Source organism: Macaca thibetana, chromosome 15 (assembly GCF_024542745.1).
Source record: "Macaca thibetana thibetana isolate TM-01 chromosome 15, ASM2454274v1, whole genome shotgun sequence".
Classification (NCBI taxonomy): domain Eukaryota; kingdom Metazoa; phylum Chordata; class Mammalia; order Primates; family Cercopithecidae; genus Macaca; species Macaca thibetana.
The window spans coordinates 20,578,414-20,588,834 of record NC_065592.1 but is presented as its reverse complement, the minus strand read 5'-3'; positions in this window follow the sequence as shown (position 1 = coordinate 20,588,834).

Here is a 10,421-nt window from a genome sequence, read left to right as displayed (position 1 = left end):
TACTGCTTGGGCCTCTGTTCGTGCATCTCTGAAATGAAGGAAATAACATATGAATGCTTCTTTTTTTTTCATTCAACAAATGCTTACTGAGCACATACTGGTGCCAGACACAGTGCTTGCAGTAGGAATGCAACAGAGATCAAAATAAGTATTCCTCTTACCTTAATACACAATGTGACTTTATAGTTGCTCTGTTTATATATGATGGATATTAGTTTATTCCACAACACATGGATGCTAGAAATGTTACATGTCTTTCTTTTTGAGATATATTATTTCTGGTTCTGAATGGCTACCCACCTGATTAGCAGGATGACCATTGCACTCATTAATGAAGCTCCCTGGAACCTCCTTTTGGAGATTGCATCAATTCTGCACATACGGCCCCAGGAAAATGAGGCAGAGGTCTGGTTAATGGTCAAACCACGGCCTTGCAACCAGTCTCTGGAAATGCTGTGAAGGCATCCTTTGAGGGTGCTGCTTCCATGCAGAGTCACACTGAGGCCACTTGTAGTGTCCTCTTAATGGTCTTACAGTCTTCACAAGAGGACCTAGATACTGGCCTCAAGGGCACACACCAGGCATCCATTTTCCAAGCTGACCTAAGGCAGCAGTTGCACTGATCCAGTTCTCTGTAGGAAAGCAAAGTACAGGTCTCTATCCACCCATTCTCAGGACATCTGAGCCAGGATTGCCCAAACAACCATCTCTCTTTTGATTCAAACACTTGTCTCTCTCCACCTGGCCTCTCCCTACCTCTACAATGATTGCCTAATTTTTAATGTGCCACTGTATTCATTTGCTAGGGCTTCCATAACAAAATACCATTGGGTTACTTAAACAACATACATGTATTTTCTCAAAGTTTGGGAGGCCAGCAGTTCTAAAATCAAAGTGTCAGCAGTTTCAGAATCTTCTGAGGCCACTTTCCTTGGTCTGTTGATGACCGTCTTCTTGCGATGTACTCACAAAGCCTTTTCTCTGTGGACTCACAACCCTGGTGTTTCTTTATGGGTCCAAATTGTCTCTTTCTATAAGGCTACTAGTCAGATTAAATGAGAACTCACTCTAAAGCCTCATTTTACTGTAATCATCTCTCTAAAGGTCCTATCTCAAAACATAGTCATATTTAGAAGTACTGAGGGTTCAGACTTAAAACACATGACTTTTAGCGGTATACGATTCAGCCCATAATAGTAACCATCACTATCTACTGCTGCTTGGGATGCCATTTTTCTAAACTGGGATAAGAATGGCAGCAATGAAGATTTTCAATTCAGCTATTCTGTTAATCTCTCAGAGGGAGTTGTTGTTGTTGTTGTTGTGTTGTTGTTGTTGTTTTCAGAACAGCCTCTGAAACTAAAAGGAAGGTTTGTTGTTGTTGTTTTTTCAGGACAGCCTCTGAAACTAAGAGGAAGGTTTTAGAGGCTGCTGGTCCTTCTCAAAGATGGAAAAGAGATCTTAGAAGACAAATACTGCAGTATGTGCATGGTACATGTGAATACACAGAAAGGAATTGTCATGATGGAGGGTTACCTCTTGTTCATTAATCACGAGCCTATATTCAAGAAAATAAGACACAATTAATATCTCAATTGGGGTATGCTGCTTCATTAATAATAATAGTGAATGATATTAGCTGTATTTATTTTGTTTTTACTATATGTCTGTGCTTTATATGCAGAATCTCCTTTGATCCTCCAATTTTAGAAAGGCATTGTAAGGATCAAAACCAGAAATATGTGCAGGTAATGTGCTTTCAGACGAAGGGTGAAGAGGAACCAGTATTTATTTTGTTCCTACTAGTGCAAGGCTATTCCAGATATTTTCTCTTCATAGTCTCTTTTAATCTTCACAACAACCCCAAAAGGTGGGCAACAATATCTTCATGTAAGAATAATAAAATTAGTCTCAGAGAGATGAACTGACTTGCCGAAGTTCACCCAGTAAGTCATAGTGCAAGCCAAGATTCACTCACAAGGAAAATTGACTCCAGAAGCAGTGTGCTTAGCCACTATTCTAAAAAGATGAATGGTTAGGATGAATATTTTGGGTCATCACTGTTCTGGACAGAACTCAAAATGAGACAGGTCTTTTGGAGTGGATCAGTTCCCAGGCAAGTAGTGGGTTCACACACAGCTGCTACAGTGTGTGGGAAGATAACTACTTCAGTGGGTTTTACCTAGTGTAGGGAGGATGAAGATAATAGTGAGTAACAGAGAGGTAATCCAATCAAACAGCATCAGGGACAGCCATAATAGTGCATGGAAATGGGTGACAGGGATAAACCCTATAACTGATAGTTTTGTAACAAGCAAAGACAGAAGAAATGAAAGGTAAATGGATGATATAAGCTCATGTGCAAGAGCAGGACTCTATACATCAAAGAAGGAGTGGGGATATGGCAAAAAACTAGCAAAGTTCCCTTACTTCAGGGACAGGGAAACTAAGAAGGAAATCAAGGAGTTCAAGAGACTGGAGCAGGGATCCAAATACTGTGGTACAAGAATAGAGTAGGATGGGATAGCAGAAAGGCTGACTGGATGCTGGGTACATTTGATTATATTCTGTCATGCTGGAAATTTTGCAATGGCTGCCAGTAGCTCTTAGGATAAAGTCCAGAATCCTCATATGACTTGCAAGACTTCATCATATGACTGCATAATACCCTTATCTTCTGCTACTAATATTCTGCGTCCCCATCCCCAGTTCATCCACTTCTCTCATTTCCAGCTGGACTGGACCACTGCCTAAGCTCTGTACTCCCCATGGAAAAATGTTTCCTTTGCTCTTTTCATTCAATTTGACTTATCATTCAAGACTCCTATTAAACATCAGATCCTCTCATGCTTTCTGAAACCTTCCCCTCCCTGTCCAATCTAGGTTAAGAGTCCATGTCATACACTCCATTAGCATCTTAAACTTCCCTCTCCTTAACATGTATCACGTTTAAAAACTAATGCCCAACTGCCTATCTGAACTGCACACCTCAAAAAAAAATGTGTTGAATGAATGGACATAGAGTTGAACTTTAATACCTTCAGTCTCTACGAACTAGGGGTAATATTTTCTCCATATCTTACTTTGAGATTGAACTTGTAGGTGGTAACCAAGAGGCTGCAGCTATTGGGAGTGATTGCCTCCCTCAGCTGGCAACTGGATGATATGGTTTGGCTGTGTCCCCACCCAAATCTCAACTTGAATTGTATCTCCCCAAATTCCCACATGTATGGGAGGGATCCGGGGGAGGTAATTGAATCATGGGGGCTGGTCTTTCCCGTGGTATTCTCGTGATTAGTGAATAAGTCTCACGAGATCTGATGGGTTTATCAGGGGTTTCCACTTTTGCTCCCTCCCCATTTTTCTCTTGCCACTGCCATGTAAGAAGTGCCTTTCACCTCCCATCATGATTCTGAGGACTCCCCAGTCCTGTGGAATTATAAGTCCAATTAAACCTCTTTTTCTTCCCAGTCTCGGGTATGTCTTCATCAGCAGTGTGAAAATGGACTAATACACTGGGCATGTCCTGCTGGCCTCAATTGACACATCAAAATTCAATGATGCTGACTCACCAAGTTCGTGGCTCGGCAAATCTCTCTTAACCCACCAAGTTTTTGCAGTGCTTGAAGAAAATAAAAATAATATTTTCTCTACATTTTTCCACTAATTTAGATGGATTATTTTCCCCTTTACCTGCCTTCTTTTCAACCTTACCCCTCAGAGGACTCTCTTCCCAGGTGCCTCCAATTTGCTGGTGTCCCTTGTGTTGGAGGAGGGGTTTTAAAGGAAAGTTTGGGCCTTTTCAGGACTGCAGTAGCAACCCTTAATGCTACTAGGACAGAACTCACTCTACTGTTCCTGGTGGGGTTGCCAAGCAACATCCCTGATTGCCTTGAAATGGGGTGAAACTATAGGAAGCTTTGTCAGGGGAGAGGACACTGGGAACAGTCACTGGGAGCTCCTTCCCTTACAAATTTAGTCTTTCATTCTCTTGTTTCCAGATTCCCTTTCTTTTTTTTTTTTGAGTCTCACTCTGTCGGCCAGCCTGGAGAGCAGTGGCATGATCTCAGCTCACTATAACCCCCGTCTCCTGGGCTCAAGCAATTCTTCTGCCTCAGCCTTCTGAGTAGCTGGGATTACAGGCATGTGCCACCATGCTAGGCTAATGTTTGTATTTTTAGTAGAGACAGAGTTTCACTGGTTGGCATTAGGTAATCTACCTGCCTTTGCCTCCCAAGGTACTGGGATTACAGGCGTGAGCCACTGCGCTCGTCCCAGATTCAATTTTTATTATTTAAAAATGATGTCTCCTCTGATGGTACCCTGCTGCCATTTTGAGTTTAAAGTACATTTTTTGCCATTGGTCACTTGTGAACTTCTGCAAGGCAGAGATTTATCTCTAACTCTTCCACTTAGTTCCTATGCTGGAGAGGATTTCAGAGGAGACACATATACAATAGGGAAAGCCAAGGAACTTCAAGAGACTGATTCCAAGTCTTGGTCTTGAGCCATGCCTGGCTCAAGGGAATAATGAAAGCTAACTTCAGTTGAATGCTTACTAGGTGCCAGGAAGTTATAGACAGGGCCTTAACTGCACTAACTCATGTAAGCGATGACTCCCTGGCAAAAGATGTGTCCTCATGCCAACAAGATGAAGTAGGAGTTATTCTACCTACACGACAGATGAAGAGACTGAGGTTACAGAGATTTAGTAACTTTCCACGGCCACACAGTTTGTGAAGACCAGAACCAAGAAGTAAACCCCTTCAGGCCTTTGGCCCCCTGCTGCTAACCACTCCATATCATCCTCATGTCTTACCACTTGTGCTAAATCAGTAATTGCAAAACTGAAGTTACCAGCCCTTTCTGGTGCCTTGGTTTCCTCATCTGTATGATGGAAATAATAACAACTCTGTCTTAGAGATTTGTAAGAATTAAATAATATACATTTTAAATACCTGGGACATCACAGAAGCTCAGTAAAAATTATATGCCTTCTTTTCCTCTTCTATCAATTTGTGCTGAATCCTAAGACCTGACTGAACCTAGAAGGGCAGAAGATGGTATTTATATTTCCCTTTTCGGGAGACATCACTTGTAGAAGTAACGCTTTCATAAACACTTAAACTTTCTCATTATGATACAGTGTCTTCATTCCGCCCATTAAAAATTTCAGTGCCACTGCAAGAGACGGGAAATTGGTTCACATGTTATGGTCAAGGATAAAAATTCTGGGAATTTTGGGATCAGAGAGACACAAATAATATGATAAAGTAGAATGACAGAGGATGCTAAACAAGGACAATGATGCATTCACAGGGCCCCACTTCCTGTCTACAGAAGTCATTCTCCCTCCTCATTCATTCTAAAAATCTCCTCAAGCTGTGTCGGTCTACATTGAATGTACCTCAGAAAGGTTTTCAGGGGGCTTGGACCAGACTGTTTTCCTGCTATACCCACTATGATGAAATGTGGGAACTGGTTCAGGTGGAGATCAAGGGCCTTCATTATGTGCCTTAGTATTGGGGAACAGACTACAGTTTTCATCTCCTGATCTCAATTACCCGTGCCACTGCTCAGTGTCTGCCCATTTCACTGCCTTAGTACCACTCTTTCCCAGACAAGAGTGATGCATAGTCAACACTGCTTTGCCAGAGAGAGCTGGCAGCCCTACCTGGAGCCAGTAGACTTCCCTGAGGTGTTTGAGAAGGAGTAAGAAATGCATCAGTGCTCTGAGTCAGACCACACTCTTCCAGATGGAAAACCTGCCCTCCAGAACAGGCAGAAGCTCTGTGATTCCAGGTGTCAGTACATTTAACACTATCCAGATACACTTGACTCTGGCTCATGGAGGGATTTCATGGTTCTGTGTTAAAGGTGTGGTGCCAGATGCTTTTAGAGACTGAGCTAGCCTTGTAGATAACTTTCTAGAGGATTTATTTGTATCTATTGAGGAAATCGCATGTAGCATAGTTAGAAGACCTCTTTATGGAGACTGACAAATCATAATTCCATCATGGCCACCTGTCAGATTACTTGGCTGCATGGCCATAGTCAAATTACATCACTTTTCTAAGTCTCAGTTTCTTCGCGTGTAAACTGAAGTGTTAATTAGACCCACCTCACTGGGTTGCCATGAAGTTAAATAAGGTGTTATGATCTGAATGTTGGTTATTCTCCTCCAAAAGTAATGCCTTGGAACCTAATACCCAAGTTTTAGGGTATTATAGTTTTAAGAGGTGGGGCCTTTGGGAAGTGATTAAGTCATGACCCTACATTCGCGTTAATTGGATTAGTGACCTTGTAACAAGCTCAAGTTCCCTTGCCCCTTCCACCATGTGAGGAGAACAAAGCAAGAAGGGGCCATCTATGAGGAACAGGCCCTCATCAGACACTGAATATGCTGATGCCTTAATCTTAGATTTTCCAGCACCTAGAATTGTGAAAAATACATTTTTATTGCCTATAAATTACTCAGTCTAAGTATTTTGTCATAGCACTCCTAACAGACTAAGACATAAAATAACTTGCATCAAATTCTTACTATAGTGCTTGGCTCTCCCTAGTGCCATGAGCTCAACTGATTTTAGTTTATTATTAAGATTAATTTGTCTATCTGTTTATCAAAATTATATTTTTATTTGTGTCATTTATTTAACAAATAGATAGGCTCCTTACATGACAGACACTGTTCTAGGTTTTTAAAAAGTACCTAATTCTTATAACACCCATCTTAGGCAGGACCTATAAAGAATCTCCTTTTTACGGAAGAAACATTTGAAGCAAAAGAGATTAAATATCTCAGTCAAGTCACACAGCTGGTATATGGCCAAGTTCTATGTCCCGTTTCCTGTCTTGAAATGTGTGCTCTTAGCCACAGCCATATGCTGCCTGTTATTTTCTCATGTCAGGAATAAGGTTGAGCGTAATGGTGAAATCACTAACCTGGAATTAGAAAATTTGAATTCTAATTCTGGTTCCGTAGGTGCCTGAAAATTCAGGAAAAACCCAAAACCTGGGTCTAGTCTCTAAGCTCAGAATACTTTTGTGCACTCACAAAATGTGAGGTGACATTATTATTAATTTATAATTATGTGTTACACAATTAACACCATATAATTAACAAACCCTTGGCAGTGTTTATAATCATCCCTAATTTATAACAGCATTACAATCTCCTTATGTATTCAGGCCTGTGGCAAAGTCAGTACAATCTCTGCTCCCTGGTTAAAGCTTGTGGGAATCACTAGACAAGGAAGGCACAGTCATTTCTGGTGACATCAGCACAAAATTCAGACTTTCAGTGTGGGCTTCCCTTCTTTCTCCCCATCATCAGCTCTGCAACTTTTGTTTAAAATTTTTATCCAGGCCATTTTCTTCCTGACCTGGGATAAATATCTCCATTTAGAAGTTTCATGAAGACTATGAAGCCTGAACTGTGGAAAAGGCTCATTGACCACTCTTAGGGAGAGATTGGCTCTTGAGTAGAATCAATACAGTTTCAGAGGACACCTACCAAGCAAGGGATGTTGGGAGTGGAGGTCAAATATTCGATCAGAGAGCAACTCGACTTGTGATTCATGAAACTCATTTGTTTATTCCAAGCTACTTGGCAGATATTCTTCTTTTACTGATTTCACAATGTCTCCTTCAAGCCTCATGCCCACCATTATCCCAGGTTCAGTGATCTGGATTCTGTCTACTGATTATACCATATATATCAAGGCGTTCCTCTTCATCCTTTAGCCTAACTCTTTACTTGCCAGTTTAGAAGCCTCTTCCTTTCAGTTAATACTTACAAATAATATATCTACTTAATAAATGTGCTTCTATGATATATTTCAGGGTTTTGTTAAAGTGACCATAACTACCATTCCTATGAAGATGTTTATCTTTATATAAAGACTGCCTTCTCTGACGGGCAGGAGGGTGCTACGCAATCTATATTAACTTAGTAAGTGATCCTAGTTCAAACTATGCATGAAATACTGAAAAGGGAACTAAACTCATGGTTTAGACTAGATCAGAGGTACTCACCCAAGACTGGTAGCATTCCAGAATGTGCAAGAAAAGTTGTTAAGGGATCTGTGAAATATTATTCAAAAGTGTATGTGAAGGTACATTTTTATTGGGAAGGAGCCTAGAGCTTTCAGATATCTCAAAGAAATCTGTAACTTTCCTCAAATTAATTAAAATTAAAGAGATTTGTAATTTCCCCCAAATTGACTAGGTGACAAGTTTATTTAATAAACATGATGTTATTTCCCATTCATAGGTTCAAATATATCCCATTGCATTCCTTGCATCCATGTCAATTTGTGAGTTTGCTGAGAGGGGAGGGTTCCAAGAGAAAGTAGTGAGAGAATATACTATGTGACTTGACTGCAAATGCTGACAATTAGATCCAATACTGAAAAGTAAGGAATGGCATCACATGTGTAACTGCAGGTCCTGATAACAATTTAGAGAGAGAAGGAATATTGACAAGAGTTTACTCAGGCAGCCTCCTCCTTTTATGTTTTCAGAGTTGCTAAGGCTGGAGTCACTGATATGCAGTTCTAAAGAAGAGACTGACCTCCACTCAGCCTAAGATTATTATGAACATCCAAAGATTTAGTTGATTCTCAGTTGGAAAAATGTCTATGTATAAAATTTTAGTAACAAGAAATTATATGTTCATATATATATATATATATATATGGTCTGGCAGCATATATATGTGTGTATATATTTATATAGATATGAAGAGAGAAAGAGTGTTTGGTAACCCATTAGTATAAATATCATGGAGTTGATCCTTAATTCTTATACTAACTAGAAGATTAGACTAGAAAACCTTTTACTTCTAGACAGTAAAAAGAGGACTAAACTCATGGTCAGTGTTCAAACTTGAAGAATAACTTTTGGTATAAATATCTCTTTATATAAATTCTTTGTATAAATTATATAATTTAAAAAGTTGGAGTTTTAAAGATCTGTAACGTCTTCTTTAGCCCTAAAAGTCTGTAATTCCACCTGTCCAGTCTTCTCTCCATTTGTCCTGGTAAATTAATCCTCTGTAACTCTAATAAAGTAGTTTTCCTAAAAATCTATCTTGACTACCATGAATAGTGCTACATTAGCTTTCTTTTAGTCAATATGTGTCTAACACGTTTTTGTCAATTCTTTTATTTTCAACCTTTATCTACTTTTAAATTTATAACTCGTAGTCTCTGGTTTTTTACTGACCAGTTTTATCCAATTATATTTATTGTGATTATCTGTATAGTAAATTTTGTTATTATACCTGTTTGTATGTGTCGAGCTATTTTAATGATTCTTTTGTTGTCTTTTTTTGCCTTCTTTTCAATTTTTTTTCTCTATTAACTTAAAAGTTACAGGATCTGCATCTAGTATCTTAGGAGTTAATCACTCCTCAGTCTTGGACTCTATGGTCTCTACCCCGGATCATTTATCACCATCTAGTGGATGGATCCATATCATTATTATCATTTTCTTTGTACAGAACAGAGTATAGGATAACATATTTGTCATTTGGATCATTTTATCAGTACAGACAACCCAACAAGATACTCCACATTCCAAATTATTTTCTTGGACTTGAATAATCCCTAAGACTCATTCCTATTGTGTTCATCTGTTTTGCTCCCCCACCTTTCTTCCTCTTTGCAACATGTGGTCTCTGTGTAACTCTGATTTTAATCACTTAAGGGAGCTTTGCTGTTAGTGTGACCTCTTCTTGCCCTTCTCTTTGAAGGGGGCAGATGTGCCAGGGTCCAGAATTTTCCAATGATTTTATTTGATAGCTAATTAATGTCCTTCTGTGGTTTCCATAGCAATGCCATGCTTTGCTGCCAGGCCTTATCCAAATGGGCATTCTGTTCACTCTTGTGTCTTAGCATCAGCATATTAATCAGACACCATAGGTCCTTGGTTGCTGCATCAAATTGGTAAGACACTAATTGAATTAAAATATCACTTGGAGGCTTCAGGCTTCTCTTCCAGCTAGAGGGGAACCTTATTAGCTCAAAGGGCCAGCCAGACCCAAGCAGGAAACATTTGGAAATCCACACAACTTTTTGTCCTTTCATAGCAAATTATTTTTTTTGTCACCATAGAATAAATATCTTGATGTCTGAATCCTTCTCGCTCCTTGAAAATTGTTCTATTTCCCTGACCTTTCTAGTCATTAGACAATGCTGTATTCCTTCTGTAAGATGAAGTGACTGAGTTAATATTTTCAAGGTGAAGGGAATAATTTTTCCCACACCTGCAGTGGGTGAAGTCTAGAAAAGAACTCAGATTGAAGGTCCTAATTGAATTGCGATAAGGATTAAGTAGCACACTGCATATGAAGATTGCTTAGCAATCTGCAAAGTGCAGTGTAAATACAAGGGATTTTTACATTAGGAGTCTTTGGA